Consider the following 12,160-nt stretch of genomic DNA (forward strand, 5'->3'; position numbering starts at 1 on the left):
TTAAAATAATCATAGTTCCCCATGGCTTTTGCCGAAACATAGCAGTTCAATGACACACTACTTCCAAACATCAGTGTTTCATTAACTCCTATGGTTAGCAGCCCTTCAACCAAATTGTTCTAAACTGTGAGCCCAGGCATATATTTTAAAGCAAACGAAGTAGAGCAGTGAACAAGGTCAAAGTACTCCAGCCAATGGTTAAACTAGCTTTGTCAATAATTCAACTAATTCAATGTCATAGCCTTCAAAAATGACTTCAGGAGCACAGACAACTCGTCTGTCTTTCAGCACTAACTTAGACAAACAGCAGCTTCTTTTCAGTGCAGTCATATCTCCACAGCAGTCTCATTTCAGGCACTGAGAAATGAACAGAGATATTCAAACCTAGCCAGCGCAATAGTTCAGCTCCAAATTACTGCTATACGTGAAAGGCAATGGCTCCATTAGATGTTTGGAAGTTATGGCTTACAGTGACACTGGTGGTGCAGGACTCCAAGTGAGTGACCCGTCAGAATCATCACCATCAGGTAATTGGATGAACTACTGCCAAGGTTCAAGGGAATCATAAAGCATTTGCCATTATTCTCAAAGATAAGACTTTATCCATGACACATAATCAAAAGGGTATTACTTTTTAAAGATAAATACATCATGGTATGCTGAGATGTACATCTAATGAACTAAGATGAAAACCTGACCCTTGACATTATGAGATGTTACTATTAGAAGAGAAGCCATTGATTTTTGGGGGGGTCCAGTCTGAAAATAATTGTCTTAGATACACCATCAATTGTTTATACGTTGAACTTTCTAATGCCAGAATTATATATTTTCCCTTCCATATATTTCAAAGACAAAGGAAAATAGAAAATGGCTAACTTTGGGCTTTGATGAACTTCAGAATCAATGCAAGGGTTTTATTTTGCGTGGAAGACAGTATATCAGAGTGGCTAAGTATATGAGTTGTGATTCAGAAGCTCCGTGGCTTTAATTGTATTTCAAGCATGAACTCCCATTCCATGGTCTTACACAAGAAGATGAGCTTTTGGCTTTTGATGAAGCAGAATATAGGAACAATAATACAAATAGCTCTTTGCAGGAACAGAAAAGGTAATATCTACTTTTAGCGCCAGACAAACACTGGTATTTAAATACATCTTTATACAGAGATATCCATCTATCACCTATAACATCTCTCTTTTTTTCAAGATATACATTTCATGAATATGTACTGATACTCTTTTGAGCTCAGAACATTCTGAAAGGCCAAAGCCTATCAAACAACTAAGATTTTGTTTTGTTTTCTGCACATTCATGTGAGATTTCCTGCTTTTTGGTACATTGTGAAAAAAACATGGGAACTGGTATTGTCACATGAAAGGAACCCTGAGGATTTCATAGTATATGTATGTACTGCAGATGTAGTATTGTTCCACAGCCTATGTGTGTGTGTGGGTGGGTGGGTGGGTGTATGTATATGTACCACTCATGTATTAAGACTGTGCATACTTTGAAAATGACTTGGGAGAAGTGCTTTGGACTCCTGAACAATGGTAAGCTCTCTGCTTTTTATTAAATCATCATCATCATCATCATCATTTTTTCAGGGGACTGAGTCAGGAAAAAAAAGATGATAATGATGATCAATGGGTTGACTCATGAAGGTTAAGAAAATTCTTAAAGCAACCTCAGGTCTCTCTCTCTGCTCCCTGCAGAACCCTGAAAGACGTTGACCTGCTTTAATGAATAATAGAGAGGTGTGGTGCTTGTGTGAAGACTGAAGTGCTTCTTTTGATTTATTTTCAAAGCATCCATAAGGAGAGATATAGACAGACAGACAGACAAGGAAGAAGATATTTATCTTCAGTAATGATTAAAATTTCAAGTAAGATTTTATCATAATAATGGAAAAGGTGATAAGACATTTCTCAGGCACTTTCTCCGTTGTGTATTTGCTGGGTTAGCTGCTGTTGCAACTGGTGTTATTACTACAGCTACTACTAACTGCCCAGAAACAATTATTGTTCAACCACACAGGTTAAAAGGCAGAGTGGCCGTGCTTATTATATTGTTATAACAACCAGACTTCTTCTGGCAAACAAAGCAAAACTTGCCATTTTTCAACCATGTATATATGATTTCCAGTACCATTTACAAGATTCTTTTGCTGGAGCTGCTGCTTTAATAAATATGTGCTGATATTCAAAATGACTTCTTCAGGGGTTTAATTATTTAAATATGTTGACTTATGGTTTATTTTATCATCATCTCATACAACTGGACTAATTGCATTTATGCAGTTAATTTTGGCATGTGATTCACCTTTACAGTTTAATCTCTCACAGAAGATTTCTTTCTCTTTTCAGCTTTCTTGTCAGCTCTGTGCTCATCCAGCTTAGTGAGTCACATGGAGTATGTTACATTTCCCAGATATTACAAGAGTCATGGAAATATTCCAATGATGTAGACAGGATTAGTGCTGTCCCCAGATATTCCTTCTTCATTTTCCCCATTCTTATTCAAGTTGATAGAAAAGAATTTGAGTTTGCTATTTTCCCCCAAAGAAAAATGAAATGTGGGTAAAATTCATGCATGGAATTTTCTGGGTTCCTGCACTGCTGTAGTGACAAAGTGCCAATGAGTGTGTATTATTATCACTGTTTTGTTTATAACTGGACCTGGATCTTCATCTCACTGGTGATCTTCCCTGGCTTCTCATGCATTTGTTAAAACTCAAGGAAGGAAGTCACTAGGACTTCTTCTGATTAGGAAACATGGGCATCTAGGAAGACTGAGAAGAAATTACTGGCTTCTTCCATCACTTGTAAACTTAAAATCAATGAGCACTTCAACGCTCCTACTGTTTGAACTGTGATGGCCTTCGCTTCTTTCGATCTGAAATATAAGAACAGGGAGTGAAAATCACTGCCTCCTCTGGATGTTGCAGGTGTTGAAGCAATAAAAATCCCTTCATTCTCATTCCACACAATGTGGAAAGAAACACTAGAGAGGGGAAAACACAGGATCCTGGCATATCACCTGCTGGCTACTCCAGGGCTGAAAAGAAGAGGAAACTGGCAAAACTCTTGTTAATTTGCTCTTCTGCTCTTTAGTTTGCGTTACTAGGGAGGGGATGCAAAAGTGTCAAAATAGCATTTCTCTTATAGGTCATGAAGATTATAAGGCAGCAAGAGTGAACAAGGGTTGTATTAAATCAATGTTTTTCAACCTGGGCAACTTTAAGATGTGCGGACTTCAACTCTGAGAATTCCCCAGCCAAAAATGGCTGGCTGGGGAATTTTAGGAATTGAAGTCCACACAAGTTAAAGTTGCCAAGATTGAAAAACATTGCATTAAATGTAAAAATAGAACCATATGGTCTCAAAGAACAGACAAGCAAATTTAGCTTTGTAGCAGTTGAAACTATATTACCTATATGAATCCTCCAATGTGGATGATGTCATAGGAACACAGAGGTCTGCTGCTATTGGTAGACAGGCTCAGAGTTCCCATTTGGAAGTGCACAGTGGGAAAAGAAATGTTTGTGTCCAATATGGTTGCACGTTGGAGGAGGGGGAAAAAGATACTTTCAGTTACTGAAGAGAAATACCCCAAGGTGCTTTTGGAGTAACCCTTAGTCCTGGGAAGATAATGCTGATATACAAGGCTGAGGAGAAGACTTTTGGTTCCTTTGAGGAATAGGAGGACCCGAAGAACATAATCTATAAAAGGTCATCCTTTGATGGTGGACAGTGAGTTTTCCATACTATACTTTTGGACAACTAGCAGAATTCAAGACCTATTTCGCTTGAGTGTATAGGAGTTTTACCACTTCCATAGAAGAAACTATAACTGCAGATGCAACTGAAGAAATATTCTATCCTTCATCCCAAGAGAAGCCAATAAATCTGACTGTTATTGAACATGGACTTTCTTCTCTTTTTTTTACAATTAGTTCAGTATATTGACAAGATTGAGTTCCCTACTCTTTCAGGCTAAAATCCATTGAATTTCTACATTTTTGTTTCTTTACTGATAATTGGTTATGGAGATGATATAGAAATGTGCAAAGTGAATTAAGAACATTTAAAATATTTTGGAAGAAATGTCTTGCATTACTATTATCACCCAACTTCTTTCTTTTCCCTGCTTCTGACATTAGATAGGAAAGTTCTTTGTAGAATCTTATTAAATATTGCCTGATTTTCTCCTCTTTCTTCCTCCAAGAATGGAGGAAGTCTCACCAATCTGTAAGTAAATATGCATTATCTACGCAAAAGCTTGCCTAATGTTATGGGTTCTTTTAAACTTCTTCAGAAGTTTCTTTGAGATAGGGAAAAAGAATTGAAGTGTCCATAGATCTTTTGTGCAGTAACAGGGCAGTAATATTTTCAAAGTTGAGCAATGTTCTGATTGATTCACACAGTCTGTTTCTTTATTTAATTGATTTATATGGACACCCATCTCACAGATGTGACTCTGGGCAGCTAACAAAAATGCAAGGAACAGTATCAACAAAGCATAAAAAACTACAATAATTGCTGAGAAAAAACACAATAAACACTCGGCAGAATAATATCATCTCATGGGCCATCTAATCTCCCAAACCCCGTGCTCTGGAGCACATCCAGGTCTTCAATGCTCTTTGCCATACGTGAAGAAGTTGTGCATTATTTTTATATCATTATGTGTTTTTTTTTTTTTTTTTTGCTTTACGTGCAAAGAAAAAACATCAGTGACATACTGGAGAGAAACAACTTTCTTTTTCCAATCTATTAAATGCTTCATTAAAAGAAAAAAGAACTTAAGGGCATTTACTGTAGATTCAAGTTTGGCATCTGCCTTTGGATATAATTTATGCTTCCTACAAAATGCAACCTTTGCAAACAACCCCTCACCAATAGTAAACTAATTATTGAAGAAACAGATCTACGATGTGCAGCCTGATGTAGAAGCATTAATCACTCTGTTCTGCATCTTGAGAAAACTGCCCTTCTGGCAAGGGGACAATGAGAAGCTTTCTGGAATTCATGCCGAAATCCACAAAACATGACGCTAATGTAATAGAACATGTTGCCCCAATGTCCCAGAATGAAGACATGAGGCTAGAGCGTAAGTTGAATGAAAGGCCACTGCTTTATTCATTAACTGAAAGGATCTAACGTGGAGTAAAAGATTAGCTGTACTGCTGTTGGGGCAACCTGATGCCCTCCAAATGTTTTTGATTACTGCTTCCACAGTCTCCTTGTTTCTGGCTGTGTTGGTTGGAGCTCACTGCAGTTAAAGTCTAAAACATCTCACCTGTCTTCAGAGGAGAGCTGATATCCACCTTGCCCAGATGAATCCAACATGCTCCTCCCTTGTGACTGCCTAACCCATTTTGCTATCCTAGACAAAGGACAACATGGTGTTTGGGTTCATGCCTTACCCTGAACCATGACCACAGTTTGCTGGGCTTGCACCTGGTGGTAATCCATGTTTTAATGAGTGTAGAGAACGTGTTAAGCTAAAACCAAACAAGCCCCATTATAATCTAACACAGTGGGTGAAGACAACAAGTAAGTTCTTCTACACCTTTCTAATATTTTTCACTAACAGCAGCAGTGGAAAATCATTACTATGCAAAAACAGACTTTTAATTTACAGGATGCTGGAAGGCCATGTGAACACATACAACTGTCCTCTAACAGAAGAAGATGGTTGGAATGGTTAGGAGAAATGTCTAGAGGACTGCCTTTGTTCTTCAGTACTGCTGCCTGAGGCAGGTTCCTCCCTCTGCCTTATGGCAGGACAGATCTGGCCCTTATATATCCTAAGACTGGCCTCTGCTTCTCACATCATTATCATCTTCTTTAAAGTTGAGATGAGAAGATTTACACCCACATCACTCCGTAGGGGGCATAGAAGCTCTCATCCCAAAGATCCTCCTGTACACTTCAGTTTTTTAGATGATAAACTATTAGAGTCTGATAGCTACAATTATTCACAAGATGTGACAGAGATTTGGTGTACTCACCAGCTGCACTGCATATCTTTCTAGAGTAATGTTCCATGGTGGGTCGAACTGATTGAGATTCTGTTGCTTTTTTCGTGTATTTTTGTTGTTTCTTAATCATTTTAACTGAGTTTTTAGAGACCTGACTTATCTGCACACACACACACATAAGCAGAATGAAACATTATCCAAGAACTGGTTTGTTAAGACACTTTATGGATTTAGAGAGTTGGGAAAATGCAGTTCAGTAGTAATTGGGTTGGCATAATACAGGATTGTGTGTCTCTTTTAACCAGGAAGCAAAACCCTTCAACTTGCAGTGTTATTCTTCTGGGATAACAATGACTGTCTTCTTTTGTCATGTCCTAATATCTGTCTTCCCCAGTAGCAGAAATCATTCCATGCACCTCCTGCTATTTATAATCCACTCTGCCAAGTTACTTGTCAATTATTTTTTGTCACTCGGTGCTACACCATTGATAGGCAGTTTATCTTTACTCTGCATTCTTGCAGCCTGCGGACCATTCTTTTGAAGAACATCTTAAAAGCATCTCTCCTTAATGATACTAGCCAAACTTCATCTCTTAGAGTTCATAATTCTCGGCAGTAACTTGCTCACTTTCGTTTCTTAACTGTTCTCTTTCCTGGGTATATATAAAATTTGGGATAAACATGACATGATAGAGTGATGGTGTTTTTTTTATTCCCTTTCTTCTACTTACAGTGATTGAAATGTTTGTTATCACTCAACTGAAAGGTTTTATCTGAACATTAAGAAAAGAACAGATTTTCTCCATCTGAGGGTTTTCTTTTATATTGTTCCTTTGATTCACTGTCTGATTTTCCTAAATTTGGATCTATCAGAATGGTATGTACAATCCACCTTCCCTTAAACTCTCAAAGCAGGGAGATAGGAATATGGTATGATGTCATGCCCCAGTCTAGGAGATTTTACATGACTTTTACCCCCACCCCTTCTGGAGGAGTGGGGATTTTCTCTATTTTTACGCTGTGTATATCCTCTGTCGGGGTTTCAGTTACACTGATCACAGGAAGAAGGCATTACATGACCAGTTTCATCCTACTTGAGACTTCCCAGATGTAGGTAGCCAGATATTATTCTATGGGGTTAAGCTGTGAGAGCTTAAGGGAATGTGGACTGGAATTATTCTATTCTACATATTCCCTTCTGTAACTGCTGAGCACCAGCCCCTGGACAGTCCCTAAAGCCAATGCATTGTACGTAATCATCTAAAGTGCAGAGGTCCATGAATTCAATTCCTAGCAGAGGTTTGAATCCCACATCTGGCTCCCCACATCTCATAAGTCCCCTATAGGATGAAACGGGGTACATAGTGACTGCTTCCTGGTGGTCAACGTAAGTAAATTTGGATATGCAGTAATCAATGCTTAAAAGTCTCCGTCCCTCTTATGCTTAGAGTTTCTTGCATTCGGTCTTGCCAATGGATAAAAGGAAATGTTTTAGAAATGTACTTCAAAGGAGAAAAGAATGCCAGTGAAATTCTCCAGCAAGTAGTGTTCTTGGACTTATTTAATTAAAAGGATGTGCATGAATGCCCTGTCTTTCTTTGATGGTTATCTCTCCTGCAGCCTTCCTGAGTTCCCATATTTTAAATCCCAAGGGAAGACATCATAAAGGGTTTTTTTTTTTTTTTTTTAGACTCAATGCACATCTCACAGCTGATGGAAATTGTGTTCTTGGGAAATTTGAGAAGAATTTCTCCTTCTTGTTGGAGAAGTTTGGAGACTTGGTCCATCCAGTTTCTCCCCCCATAAAGTTTATGCATTTGCTCTTAAAACCCAAAGCATTTTCCTACAGGGAAAAATATATAAGTATACACATTATGCAATATAAGTACCTATGCAATATAAGTACTACTGCATGAATATTAGCCTAATCCTGCAAGGGCAGCATATACTGCCAACTGTTTTCAGTATTCAAATATTGATGATGAAAGTTTAACATCAGGATACTTAGAGACTGCCTCCTCCTATACTAATCTGACTGCATCCTTGAATCTAATGGGAGATTCTTCTGTGTTTCAACTGTAATGGAAACAATTTAACCACAGAAGACCTCATTTGAGATGGAGGATGGAGCATGGAGTTCTCTGCCTAGAGCAGGGTTTGTCAATCTTGGCAACTTTAAGACATGTGGACTTCATCTCCCAGAATTCCCCATATGCTGGCTGGAGAATTCTGGGAGATGAAGTCCACACATCTTAAAGTTGCCAAGGTTGACAAACCCTGGCCTAGAGAGACCAAGCTGGCCACCTATTTTTGCCAGCTGGTTGAGATCTCTTTAGAAAAGTGTCCACTCCACAAAGGAAAGATCTCCTGAGTCTTCTATTTTTCTTTTCAACTATTTGGAGCATTTAAAAAAAGCATACATTTTTTTCACTTCCCATGTTTTGAATGTACTGTTTTTAAAAGTTGTTCATCACCCTGAGTATATGTATTGAGAGAACCATTGTTGGGTAGTGGTTAATGCACTGGGTTAGGAATGAGGAAACCAACTTCCAGTCCTTCCTTGAGCAGAGAAGCCAGCTGGGTGATCTTGGGACAATCACTCCCTCTCAGCCATAATCAGGATCAGGTGCTGCAATGAGCTGGCTGAAGAACAAAGCCCTCCCATCATATGCAGATAGCTTTGCCATAAGAACCAAGCTATCACAATGCGAACAAGAAGATCCTGGAACAAAGTGTGACAAATGGGAGGAGAGATTGAATAATGACATGAACTTGCAACATTCTGACTAGCAAAGAGGACAAAATCAGCAAAAAGAAAATGAATAAACTAGTCTGTCTTAGCAGGCAGAGAAATTGAGGTGAGCAGGGGAGGAGGAAACTTATTTATGGCTTCTCAGGGGTGAGCTCTCTATTAGCAGTGGGAACAGAACACATTTTCTTTTCTTTCTTGTGGCCATTGCAGAAGGCAACAGCAGCAACTCTGCTGGTTGTTGGCCAAGTATTTTGTATCCAGCAAAAGGCTACAGACTCAGCATCATCCCAGGGCATTGTGGGAGAAATGATGGCTGGGCTGCAATTTAAAAAAGGAAAGGTGTTGGGAGAATCATTCAGCAGAATCCATTTTGTTTTTTGGAGGTGGATCAAAAAAAGAAAAGAAAAAAAGAAATTATGTGAAATCATTGCACAGCTCTGAGGTTAACAGTTATCTTAGAGGGGAAAAACTTAGTTTAAGGTTACAAGCAAGGCTATCTCGTGAAGGTTTAGGTTCCATAAAATCAATCATTTGGAAGCCTGGGGTGATATGAGATCAGTTATAACAGCCTGACTACAGTTGTTCCATTCAGTCCGGCCTCAATCATTTCACCGCTTGAAACAAAGGAGAAGATGGTGTTCCCTTCCCATTCTACATGCAATACCTTAGTGGCCTAACAGTTGTATCTTTATACCTATGGAGTAACATCCTCCAACCTTCCCTACCTTTTCAGCAGAAAACATGGCTGGGAACCTTGAGAGATGTTGTCACTGCTCTCTTCATTTGCCCCTTGAGAAAGTTGCTTCCCTCTATTGTTTGGTAGAGCCAGCTGTGGGGCCAGAGAACCTAGAGTCTGTTGTTGTTTTTTAAAGTGGTCCTTGGATGGGGAAAGAAAATCTGCTCAAAAACCCTCTATTTGCATCCCTTCAATTATGTCCATCTCCAGTGGCTTGTGCTATGCTCCATTCATACTCATGCCATCTGCCACAGTGCCCAGCATTTGGACAGATGAGGGTTGTTACACTCCTTATACCATGTGCTCCATGTTTATTCCTTGTGTATCACACACACACACACACACTCTCACACATCCCATGTGCCCAGGTTAGCTGATTAAGGAAGCGGCAGTACAATCAAGTGGAACTTTATATTTCTTCGGCCCTCCCTGGCTTTATTAATAACTCTGCCTTCCCTACTACCACTTAGATTCTGTATTCTAAAATCTGCCATCTTCTCACTATGCATCAATGGATTTCTTTTAAAGCTGAGGTTTGGTATTATCTGTGGAAGTGCACAAATGACTTGGCGACGGGCGATGCTGCTGAAATTTCCACCTGAATATATTTCTAATCCATTGAAGGTGCTCCTTCCTATACAGCATGCACTTTAGAAATCATTTTGATACTGGCAAAGAGGAATAAAATGAGACCAAGAGATTTTTATCCACCCATGGGAAATGTCAGTTATGATGATTGCTTGTCTGATTCACTTCTGTTTATGCATGATATAGGCTTATTTGAACCAGTAGGAAAAGAAATCCATACACACTAAAGGAGGCTGACACGACAGCCAAATAATAACCATTTTCATAAGTTAAAGACTCCACCTTCATATAATAACAGAGATTTACACTGGACTGAGAGGGAGATGCCAGGGACCAATATACAGAAGGTTCAGATTTACAGAAAGAGGATGCATTTATTTTTCCAATATAAACTAAGTCCAGGAAACAATTGATAAAGGTAGAAAGTCCCTCAACTACAGCTACACTCCTCATTTAGCAACCGTTTGTAGTGATGATGGTGATGAAAAAGTGACTTTGTGACCAGTCCTCACATTTACGACCTTTACAGGTCTGTAAAACAGAGGAAATCTGAAGTAGAATCTATAAGTACACTCATGGTTTCACTTAGAACGTTTCTAACCTTCTGTAAGCCACCCAGAATCTCTTGAATCAAATCACATCACATTAGTCAATTAAAATTAAAATCTTCATCAGACTGTACCTACTTTCCAAACATTAAATTTCCCTTCCCTCTGTTTTCCTCTATATTATACATCAATGTTTCTCAACCTTGGCAACTTTAAGATGTGTGGACTTCAGTTCCCAGAATTCCCTAGCCAGCATGCATGACTTGAGAAACACTGCTATAGATGATAACAGTGCTGACTTTTCGAGTGATCATATCAGGATAAGAGAATTAAAATATAGTCATTGTCCCTCTGCAAATACTTCTACAACGTAGCCTGTGCCTTAGTTATCTCAGTCTGTATATATAAACTTTGGCCACTAGGTGGCAGTATTCCAGATCAATGAATCGGAGCTGCAGCATTTGGAACTGATCTCTGGATAATATTATTTAAAGACAAAGGAATCAGAACTACTATTTTCATTAGGCATTATTCTTGTAATCAGAGAAATGATTTTAATTCAGCAACCTGCATTCTAAATCTGTTGTATATAATCACAGGATGTCACTGATTAGTAGCAAAATATCTAATATATTGAATTGCCAGAGACTGGTTTGAATCATTCTTCCTTTCCTTGCTAGCTATTAAGGTGTTATTTGCTTCCAGTGGGTAACTCACAGCTTGAATTCCTACAATAAGCTGAGTTATCTGTCAGTATGACTCACTCTGCTTCAATCTGAAAAGAGTATTGCTGTGTGACATTTGAAAGCCAGGTTGGTGTAGTGGTTAAGACAGCAGGCTAGAAACCAGAGGACTGTGAATTCTGGTCCCGCCTTAGGCACGAAGCCAGCTGGGTGACCCTGGACCAGTCCCTCTCTCTCAGCCCTTAGGAAGCAGGCAATGGCAAACCACTCCTGAAATCTGAAATGCTAAGAAAACTGCAGGGGACTTGTCCAGGCAGTCGCCACAAGTCATGACTGACTTCAAGGCCCAGACGCACGCTCCCTTGTGACATTTAATGGCTTAATTATTTATTTCTTGCATTTATATCCCAATGCAATCTGGGAACTCTTGGCTTTTTCCAGATGTAGAAAGGTAACAATTTGCTTTTGGACTCTGAATTTGCAAACAACAACAACAGATTGTAAAACTAATTGAACCGCTAGGAACCAATTAACTTGCCTTTAAGGCTTTAAGGCTTTGATTTTAAGAGGAAGGATGAAGGCTGAGTTGATTCCTCCTTTCCCCCACCACCTTATTAGATCTCCATGGGGCTTTTCCACACTGCAGCCTTCAGCTATTTGTTTCCCATGAGTCAACTAGCCAGAAATTAAGCCAGTTTAATCAATCCTTTTCTGGATTGCAAACCTCCCTCTACTTTGGTCACAATAATGGCAGATGTTTTATCCAGACAGTGGTTAATTCAGCTCCTGATTGGTAGACTTACTTGATTCTTTTCCTCTCCCATTTTTGCTAGGAAAACAAACACAGTTTTTTTCCCTTCCATGGGC

The 12,160-nt window shown here is 39.1% G+C and overlaps 1 long non-coding RNA gene across 1 annotated transcript in view; it reads left to right on the forward strand.

Annotated features, from left to right (window-relative positions):
• Window positions 1–439: 439 nt before the first annotated feature.
• Window positions 440–12,160, forward strand: part of LOC112540261 (uncharacterized) — a 30,679-nt gene continuing 18,958 nt past the window's right edge. The window contains exon 1 of the long non-coding RNA XR_003084330.1: window positions 440–527. This is a non-coding gene — a long non-coding RNA (uncharacterized LOC112540261). The remainder of the gene's footprint in view (window positions 528–12,160) is intronic.

Source organism: Python bivittatus, unplaced genomic scaffold, assembly GCF_059951505.1.
Source record: "Python bivittatus isolate LINGU-HERP-01145 unplaced genomic scaffold, Pbiv_v1 ctg000670_np1212, whole genome shotgun sequence".
In the NCBI taxonomy this organism is placed as follows: domain Eukaryota; kingdom Metazoa; phylum Chordata; class Lepidosauria; order Squamata; family Pythonidae; genus Python; species Python bivittatus.